This window comes from Ascaphus truei, chromosome 4, assembly GCF_040206685.1.
Source record: "Ascaphus truei isolate aAscTru1 chromosome 4, aAscTru1.hap1, whole genome shotgun sequence".
In the NCBI taxonomy this organism is placed as follows: Eukaryota; Metazoa; Chordata; class Amphibia; order Anura; family Ascaphidae; genus Ascaphus; species Ascaphus truei.
The window spans coordinates 223,948,877-223,958,106 of NC_134486.1; positions in this window are offsets into that span (position 1 = coordinate 223,948,877).

Here is a 9,230-nt window from a genome sequence, read left to right on the forward strand (position 1 = left end):
CGCGTGACCGAGCGTAGCCGCCGGACCGAGAGTAGAAGGGGAGTTTTGGCGTGCGCGCACGTGCCCACGTGGAGTAGTGATCGGCGTTCCGGAGAGAGGCTGCCTGCATGCCGCAGGAGGACCCGTCAGAGCTGCCGGTGAGTGAGGAGCACGCCGAGGGCGGCGTGACTCCCAGACCCTTACAGCAGGGGGGCGCAAACTTTTTTCCCTGCGCCCCCCTGCCGGCTGTCCCCTCACTCCCGCGCCCCCCCCCAACCCCAACTTACCCGCGCTCCGGCGTAATGACGTCACGTTGCCATAGCAACGGGACGTCACATGACCTCGCAGCGTCATTTTGATGCCGCGTTGCCATGGCGACTCAGGGAGGAAGCCGCCGGAGCCACGGTAAATTAGGTTTACAGAGGCCCTGCAGCTCCCCCGGCACTTAATTTAAGTGCCTTCGGGAAGCGCGCGGGGCCTCTGTAAACCCCGCGCCCCCCGTCGGCAGTCTCGCGCCCCCCCTGGGGGTCGCGCCCCACAGTTTGCGCACCGCTGCCTTACAGTACCCCCCCTTCAGGGGTGACCTCCGGGCGTCCATGAGATGGCTTGGAGGGATTCTTACGATGGAAAGCCTGGACGAGTCGAGGTGCGTGGAGATCCCGGTGGGGAATCCAGGAACGTTCCTCTGGTCCAAACCCCCTCCAGTGGACCAGGTATTGTACTCTACCTCTGGAAATCCTAGAATCCAGGATAGCCTGAACCTCGTACTCCTGTTGACCTTGGATCAGAAGAGGAAGTGGGGGAGACGTGGTCTTAGAAAAGCGAGGACTCTGGAATGCTGGTTTAAGCAACGATATATGAAAGACTGACGGAATCTTCATCGAGGGTGGAAGGCGTAGGCGATAAGCCACAGGATTAATCCTCCTGACCACAGGAAAGGGACCGAGGAACTTAGGTGCTAGCTTCATGGTAGGAACCTTTAGTCGGATATTCCTGGAAGAAAACTAAACCCTGTCTCCTGGGACGAATTCCGGAACCGGGCATCGGAGGCGGTCTGCATGGAGTTTCTGTCTCCCTGTAGCCACCTTTATGTTCTCCTGAATCCTCGTCCATAAGTCTTTCAGCTGGGAGATGCGCTTGTGAATCGCTGGTACTCCTGAGGATAGAGGGGAGAAGGGTAGGCGGGAAGGATGAAAACCACAATTTATGAAGAAGGGAGATTCTTGAGTGGAGTCATTGCGAAGGGAGTTAAGAGCAAACTCAGCCCAAGGAAGCAGATCCACCCAACCATCCTGTGTATCGGTTAAGAAACACCAAAGGTATTGTTCCAGGTTTTGGTTGGCCCTCTCCGTCTGCCCATTGGTCTGTGGGTGGTATCCCGAGGAGAATTGAAGTGAAATACCCATTTTACGGGAAAAGGCTCGCCAAAATCTTGACACAAATTGGGACCCACGATCAGAGACGATGGTTGAAGGCACTCGAAAAATCTCCTGGATGAAAACATCCGCAAGCCTAGAGGAATTTGGAAGACCCATCAAGGGAACAAGGTGAGTCTGTTTGGAAAAACGATCAATGACCACAAGAATCGTATTCTTTCCTTTGGGGTCTGGGAGCTCTACAATGAAGTCCATAGAAATATGGTTCCAGGGGCGATCTGGAATGGGTAAGGGAAGAAGAAGGCCTGCTAGCTTGACCCGAGGTACTTTGTTGCGGGCGCACGTGCCACACGCTTTAACAAACTCCTCCACATCCTTAGCCCTCTCTGGCCACCAGAAGGTACGTTGAACAAGGTCATTGGTTTTCCGTATCCCTGGATGTCCTGCTGATTTAGAGGAATGGCACCACTTGAGAACCCTTTTGCGGTGTTGGGGTGCCGTGTAAAGTCTTCCCTCCGGAACCTTGAACCCCCTCGGAACTTGTGATTGTTCGGATTGAATTTTGTCCAAAATATCAAAGGAGTTGGCGGACAGGATACATCTAGAGGGAATAATTGTCTCTAGCTGTTCTTCAGACTTGTCCTCTGCCAGGAACTGTCGAGACAGGGCGTCCGCCTTTAGATTTTTGGAGCCAGGAATAAAGGAGATAAGAAAATTGAATCGTGAAAAAAATAGTGCCCAGCGGGCTTGTCGAGAGCTCAAATGACATGCCCCTTCTAAGTAGAGAAGGTTCTTATGGTCTGTGAGTATGGTTATAGGTGTCTCCGTACCCTCTAAGAAATGTCTCCACTCTTCTAATGCTGTCAAGGTTCTGCTCGCCACAAACCAGGGTCGGACCGCGAGGCTGAGGTGGGGTTGTAAAAGCACCGACCTGAGACCGCGCAGGCTGATCCGGATTGCGCAGTTCGTAGTCATATGTCGCAGGATCAGGATTGGAGAAGACAGCGTCGTCGTTGTACAAGCCAGGGTCAGAACAGGAGACGTCAGGATAAACATTGTCCATGCAGGAGTTCGGCAATAAGGAGATAGGAGAAACCCGCTTCAGCTTAGGAGCGCGGGGTTGGCCTTTGCGCGAGCGACGACCATGGCCCATGGTGCTGGTCACAGGAGATGGTAGGCAGACCAGAATAGCACACCGTCTTGCTGCACGGGTGCACCAGTGCTACAGCGCAAAAGTCCTGAGCGGGCAAGGGAATCCACTGTTACAGCGCAGGAACCAGGACACGGCCTCTCTATATTAGGGAAAGAGTAGGCCCCAGGAACCAGGAAGCTGTAGATACAGGGAAACCTCCGCTACAGTGCAGGAATCCAGGAGACTGCAGAACGCAGGGACGAAACCACTACTTAATGCAGGAATCCAGGAGGCTGAAGGACGCAGGAACGAATCTCTGCTTCAGCACAGGGGAACAAGCGGCTTGAAGGGAGCTGAAGGATGCAGGACGTAACCTGGAATCAGCATTGGAGAACAAACGGCTTGAAGGAAGCTGAAGGACGCCGGGCGTGACCTGGTATCAGCAAAGGGGAACAAGCGAGAGCTTGTGGCAAAACAGTTGACATCCAGTAAGGACTATGCTCGGCAAGGAGCATTATGGGCAAGCAATACTTAAAGGCCAGCGGGCCAATCCCCGGCGGGGGTGTGAAGGTCCTGCCCCTAATGAGTGAATGCAAGTATAGTTTGCAATGAAAGGCTGCACAGCTGCAGTAGATACCAGAGGGAGTGTGTATTGCTTTGAGTGAATCCAGGCTGCAGCAAACCTCAGGAAAGCTGTTCCAGAACTGCACCGGTCTGCAAGGTAAGGTAACCAGTAAACCGTGGAGCGGATTCCTTACAGTACCCCCCCCTTCACGCGAGACCTCCGGGCGAACATGAGCACTCATAGAGTTGGAGGCCCGGGAATTGTTGCTGAACCGTCTAGGATTGGGGCTAGAGTCGTACTCCAGAGACTCATGATTAGTCCTTAGTGTACCCCCACCCCCCGGTGAGAACTGTGGCCAGACAGGACCATCCATGGGCCTTGGGGACATTGAGTTGTTCCTAAAATTCTTTAGGTAGAAAGGGCCTCCGTAAACGAGCAGTTCTTTGGTGAGTACAGTTCTAGGATATAAGATTGATGGAGGAAACATCCTTGGTACATGGCTTGCCTTGAAAAATGTCTTGGAAATCCAGGGCTGTGAAGAACCAGAGAGTTCCAGAGCAAAAACGGTAGAAGAACCCCCACTGAAAGCCCAGTCCTTAATAAAGAAACCTGAATCTAGGATCAGCGGCCCTGATAGTTGATCGAATACACCAGGAGAAACTTTGTAACAGAAAAAGTCTTGGCTGACCACTGCATGTTGGAATTTGCGAGGAATTTTTCCTCTAGAAGGCTCCCAAGTAATGGTTAGTAAAGGTATAGGCTGGTTAGAAGCATCTCCCGGTATTGGTATGGAAGGTGACAAGGCAAGCAGTAAACCTGGCATAGGGACCGAAATCTTGGGATACGTACAGAGTATTTCCAACTGAGAGGAAATAACAGGGGCAACCGAAAATTCCGAGGGACAAAACCATGGTTTAGCAGGAGCAGAGAAGCAAACAACAGTAGAGCTCTCTAATACTGGGAAATCTTCATTGGGAGATAATATTGTCAGTGAATCAGGGATAGTCCTTGGGATCTTCAAATCAGTAGCTTGAGAAAAAGGCAGAGCCAGGGTAGTGGTGGGAGGGAAGCTAACATCAGAAGCTGAAGTCTGTACCTCAATGACAGGGCCCTGAGAATCAACAAGCAGCAAGTATGAACTATGAAAACTCTTAATGACATGCACCTTAGGAGTACAAAGAGTCTTCTCTAAAACTGCAATGGCCCTAACCACAGGGGTACCTAACCTGACAAAAACATGAATTGGTGTGTTTTCTAGTGCAAAATCTCTGATCACAGGACTCCTAACCGATAGTGAGGGTATCTGGGTTTGATTAGAGAAAAAATCAGATGTATTGATAAGTGACATAGAAACACTTACTGAGATTCTAAATTTGCTGGACATGTGAGAAAAAATACCCTTTAAGACAGGAGCTTTAATTTCTTCCCAGAGTAACCCCATGTTTGCTGGGGCATATTTAGACACAGTACTGAGGGACTGGGTTTCAGCAAAGGCAGGACAGCTAAACAGCTCAGAGTTAAACCCCAGGACTTGTAATATATGCATGGTGACCTCAGACAGTACTAAGGGAGTGACCACAGATATGCTGATCCCTGGAGAATTAGCCTGGAGAGAGAAATCAGGGGGACCCCCAGACAGGATACTCCTTGTAGGAAGAGCTTCAGAATCAGAAGGAGAATCATTACCTCTCAGAGTCTCAAAACTAGAAAGACACAATTCAGCGAAAAGAGAAAGAGTGTGCAAGCTTTTTACTAATCTATATGGAAAAGCGTCACTTTTGGGAGAAAACCGTGCGTCAGCAAACATTCCTGGGAACATAATATGAACCCCAGGAGAGACATACAGACTACTGTATGCCTTTAACCCTAAGCTTAAAGAGGAGGAGAACTCAGACAGTACACGGGGGTTAATCATAACAGTACTGGTCTCTGAAGTAGGTATTTGATAAGGAATGTCTGGGAAACCAGAACTTACTGCAGACTCCATAATGTGGGAACTATGCGCTGAAGCAGGGATCACCGCTATGTGGGCGACAGGCTGGTTCAGTGAAATACCCGGGAGAAGGAACTCTGCGACTAAGCTTAGGGAAAAACCTGACTCCTGAATACATTTAACAGGAACCAGAACTTTAGCCGAAGTCTCCGGAGACGAAACTGCGGAAACTTGAGCTGAAGCAGGGGATTTATAGCAAAGAATATCTAGAGACTCCGTACGGTTATGGGAATCCCTCAATGCAACCTCTGCTGTCTGACTTGTGGACTCATTCTCTGAGGCTACAACGAAGGCATTAACTTGGAAGCAGCAAGAATTTACAGGGGTTAATGCAGACAATGCCTGAGAGTAATACATAGGTAACCTTTTCTCTGTATTAGAAGAGAGCAGGAATCTCTCGTCTGAAGCTAGGGGCGTGACCGTGGCTGACAGAGAACAGGGATTTACCAAAGGAAACTCAGAGAGCTGCCCCACAGAGGTTAATACAGAAATAACCCTGGGAACAGAACTTAGGGATTCTTTCTCTGACGGGGAAAGCGCGCAGGACTGTCTAGCAGAGTTTAAAGCTGGAAAACCCTCAAGACCTAGAGAGAGGGATTCAAAGCTAGAAATAGGAGAACTAAGGGACTTATTCTCTGATACAAGAACCTTAGTGTTAGTTAGTGACACATATGTGTTCTCCAAGGGAACCTCACAGGACTGATCGGCAGGGGGTAATGTAGACATATCATTAGTGTCAGGGAACCCAGGCATACAATCAGAGCTTGGGACTGTGGCAGTTACTACGTTGGGAGATATTGGTAATAGTTCTGTTTGGTCATCTCCCGGAGAGAGAGATACGTCCCCCGGTTTAGCAACAGGACTGGTAGCCGAGGGATACCGCCAAACGACGGCGTGAGCGGCTAAGAGACGATCCTGTTTTAACAAGCAATCATCCAATGCACGGGAAAGTACATGCAGCGTCTCGTGAGCGAGAGCCACCATGACGGAAGGTTCCGGGAATACTATAGGAATGTCCAAGGATAAAGTCAGGGCATTGAGTGTACTACAGGCGTTGACCAGTTCCACCGGACACAGCTCCTCCCCAGTTAAAGGGGAATCAGGGGAGCAAGCAATGTTAGCAATGGCCAAAAGACGGGCCAAATACTGTTTTAAGTCTCTGAGGCAGTAAGCCTTATAAACCAGATTATTACGGCATTTCTTTTGCAAGGGAGTCAAGCCCTCCAACATAAACGGATCTTCCATCAGAGGTATTATATCGCACAAATAATTATCCTCAAACTGGGACTGGTCTACAGGCTGGGACAGGTTTTTAGGAAAAAACTTACCAACCCACACCTCAGCGGGGTCCGAGTTTGTAGGGCCGAGCATACTGTCAAGGTTCTGCTCGCCACAAACCAGGGTCGGACCGCGAGGCTGAGGTGGGGTTGTAAAAGCACCGACCTGAGACCGCGCAGGCTGATCCGGATTGCGCAGTTCGTAGTCATATGTCGCAGGATCAGGATTGGAGAAGACAGCGTCGTCGTTGTACAAGCCAGGGTCAGAACAGGAGACGTCAGGATAAACATTGTCAATGCAGGAGTTCGGCAATAAGGAGATAGGAGAAACCCGCTTCAGCTTAGGAGCGCGGGGTTGGCCTTTGCGCGAGCGACGACCATGGCCCATGGTGCTGGTCACAGGAGATGGTAGGCAGACCAGAATAGCACACCGTCTTGCTGCACGGGTGCACCAGTGCTACAGCGCAAAAGTCCTGAGCGGGCAAGGGAATCCACTGTTACAGCGCAGGAACCAGGACACGGCCTCTCTATATTAGGGAAAGAGTAGGCCCCAGGAACCAGGAAGCTGTAGATACAGGGAAACCTCCGCTACAGTGCAGGAATCCAGGAGACTGCAGAACGCAGGGACGAAACCACTACTTAATGCAGGAATCCAGGAGGCTGAAGGACGCAGGAACGAATCTCTGCTTCAGCACAGGGGAACAAGCGGCTTGAAGGGAGCTGAAGGATGCAGGACGTAACCTGGAATCAGCATTGGATAACAAACGGCTTGAAGGAAGCTGAAGGACGCAGGGCGTGACCTGGTATCAGCAAAGGGGAACAAGCGAGAGCTTGTGGCAAAACAGTTGACATCCAGTAAGGACTATGCTCGGCAAGGAGCATTATGGGCAAGCAATACTTAAAGGCCAGCGGGCCAATCCCCGGCGGGGGTGTGAAGGTCCTGCCCCTAATGAGTGAATGCAAGTATAGTTTGCAATGAAAGGCTGCACAGCTGCAGTAGATACCAGAGGGAGTGTGTATTGCTTTGAGTGAATCCAGGCTGCAGCAAACCTCAGGAAAGCTGTTCCAGAACTGCACCGGTCTGCAAGGTAAGGTAACCAGTAAACCGTGGAGCGGATTCCTTACAAATGCCAACTTGATTGCCAAAAGCTCCCGGTTCCCAACATCGTAATTCTGTTCTGCGGACGAAAATTTCTTTGAGAATAAGGCACATGGGTGTAGTCTGGCAAAGGGAAAGGTCCTTTGGGATAATACAGCCCCAGCCCCGATGTCCGAGGCATCTACCTCCAAGGTGACAGGCAAATATATCAAAAGGTGGCGCTCCAAACTTATAAACACATATGTGAAAAAATGTGATACTTATACAAACATGAATTTATGCTGCTTAACCCAGTGTGGGGTCGTTCTCTCGATCCCGTGGACAGTGAAGAAGTGAAGATCATCAGGAAGCACAATGTCATGTAAAAAACAGAAGAAAATTCCCTGATGGTGCAGTATTGTGATTGATATGTGATAAATATCAAGGTGCAGTGTGCTGGATACTCACAAGTGTAGAGTGAGCAATGTTCCCATAAAGGTTTCTTTATGTGTGTCAGCCCGTTGGACCGTCAGACAGGTAAGTGGAATGGTAGGTGCTGGAGACCTTAAGTGAATAATAAAATGGACATAGTGCAGACTGTACGAAATATCTTTAAAAGTAAGTATATGTGCAATACACTCACATGGTTATAAAAGGTAACAAGCGTTTAGATCACCCAGGTTGGATCTCAGCAATGAATGAGCTGTTCTCTGTCCCCCCTCTGCCTCGGCGGGCGTGCGTGTCACCGGTGCATCTCACCCTAACCGGAAACCGGAAGTGACGTCATCTGCTCCGGGGGACGCCGATCCTGTGGGAGTTTTTTCTCATCAGCCTCACTCTACGCGTTTCTCCGTATTGCGGTTTCTTCAGGAGTGTATGGCTGACATGCTCTAGGAGGATTTTATACGCTATGCTCAGATCCCATTGGTAGACAATTAAGTATGGTGATCAAAATCAGTAATTAGGGCAAGGATTTACAGGTGTAACCAGGCAATATTTGTACAACTTATATCAATTGTATATGAGTATAAACAGACATAAAAGTTATAAGACTCATATCATACATATATGGGTCTTCCAAAAGAATTTTAATAAAATAAACTTAAAATTAACGATATACACAAATTGGTTAAAATAGTTAAAATAATTAAAATAGATTAAATTAACCGCTACGACATGATTAACCCCTAAATAAACTGAGCTAGTCATATAATAACAGGCATGGTGATGTAGTTTATCTAGTGGAGAAAAGACAGACATGTTAGAATCATTCACAGAAAAGGTTTTATGTCGAACTCAAGATTTAAACCTTGGGGGGAAATGGTTTTTAGCTCGAATATCCAGAATGATTCCCTCTTGATTAAATTTAAGTCTCTATTGCCCCCCCTCCAATGGGGCAACACTTGCTCTATGGCTTTGAATGAGAAGCTGGCAGGATTGGAGCTATGTGTCAATAAAAAATGGTTCGAAACACTGTGGGTTGTGAGTTTGCATTTTATATTACCCAGATGTTCAAATATACGCGTTCTAAGCGGGCGTATGGTCTTCCCAATGTATTGTAAGCCACACTCACATTCCGCAAGGTAAATGACATGAGTGGATCTACAGTTCAAATGCTGTTTAATTTTATAGGATTTCTGTGTTACATTAGATTTGAAACTGTATACTTCTTTGGAGCTATGCTGACAAGCGGTGCACATTTTACATTCATAAAATCCTTTGGGGGGATCTAGCCAAGTTTGCTTTTTGGCTATTGTATTTCTCAGTGCACTTGGGGACAGGAAATTTTTAATATTAGGTGCTCTCCTATAAACCATTTTTACTCTGTCC